This window comes from Mandrillus leucophaeus, unplaced genomic scaffold (assembly GCF_000951045.1).
Source record: "Mandrillus leucophaeus isolate KB7577 unplaced genomic scaffold, Mleu.le_1.0 Scaffold5, whole genome shotgun sequence".
NCBI classification, from domain to species: Eukaryota; Metazoa; Chordata; class Mammalia; order Primates; family Cercopithecidae; genus Mandrillus; species Mandrillus leucophaeus.
Window position 1 is genome coordinate 11,128,305 of NW_012105364.1, and position 1,510 is coordinate 11,129,814.

Below are 1,510 nucleotides of genomic sequence, written 5' to 3' on the forward strand. Positions count from 1 at the left end.
CAATGATCTCTTGAGGAATACTGTAGTGCTGTGGAAAAAATAACTCTCAGTTTATGCCCAGGCAGAAGTGATGCAGCTTTCTGGTAAGGTTTATGCCATAGGAGGACAATCCTGATTATGTAAGTTTATGGTTTTTCCTTGGCTGGCAACAGTAAGGAGCTATACTCAATACATTTGTTAATTAAAGGATATGATATCAAAGCTACTCCAGCCTAGTTCTTTTCAGAAACTCAGTTAAGAGAAGTAAGATTCATGGACCTGAGTGACCCATAAAGCAATAAACATCCTTGAGAAATCTGAGTGTCAGAGACGCCACCCCTCCCATCTTCTGCCCCCTCCTCCCAGACAGCAAAATGCTTTTACAAAACTGTGTTTTGAATGACGTCGTATCATAGGACCTGATAAGAAATACTCTATGTGGTCCTTATTTTGTTTACTCTAAGATACTACTAAAGTTGTCATTTAGTATGAAGTTATACTCTTAGTCCCATAAGAAGAACTGGACCTTTCTTCTTAACAGCTTGCGCTGTTCTTGAATAACTGGGTTATTTATGTCAAAGTCATTGTGCATTATGGGATTTTTGTCTTTTCTTCTGCTTTATGGGTGTTAGAAAACTGAGAATCTAATGTGTGACCCAACTCAAGAAGAGCTTGACATTTGCAGGAACTTATTCTATGTGTTTCAGGATTCTCAGTATGTAAGCTGGTCTCAACCACAAGAGAGGAACACTAGTGATATCCACTACTTCATTTAGTACCATAATGAGCTAAGGAAAGAAGTAGGGAATGATTTAATTATTCTTCCCTCTTTTGCACAATGGCTCCTCCTTCTTTCTCTCAACAAAGTGTCTAGGAGAAATGAAGACCCCCAACACAGTGTTCTCTTCTTGGTGATTAGTTTTCTTCTTTGGAGATTTTTCATACCTATTCAAATTGGCCAAATGAATTGACTGGTGTGCAACATTTAGCGAATGGAAGTAAAGGGTATGAATCAGTAAAGTTGGATATTTGGGTGTCTATTTCCTGATAATTGTGTCTATATCCACAATCAACTTATATCACTAATAAACATCAGTATGAGAGATTTTGAGACACTATTCGAGTTGGTAAAATTTCTAAAAATTAAAAAAAAAAATAAAGCTGAAGTTTCTTATCTGATAGTGGGATTATTTCATGAAAAGGTTAATCCCTTCTTTTGCTTACAAACCACTTATTTTGGAGTGGTTTATGAATTGTTCAAAGTCAAAAATTATCACAGCTTAAAACAAATGAATTTCGTTGGTTAAGAATAAGAGAGAATAAAAGACATTATAGATTTCCCTTTGAAAGGGCAGTGGAACACGTGTTTTACTTACAGCAACTAAACACTTTATGCAAGAGCAACTGTATTCAACAAAAGTGAATATAGTAATGAGAATGAATGAATGAAACTCCAAACATTGACTCAAATACACTCAGATACTTAAATGCTACTGAATGACCACAACATAAAGAGACAAAAATTATAAAT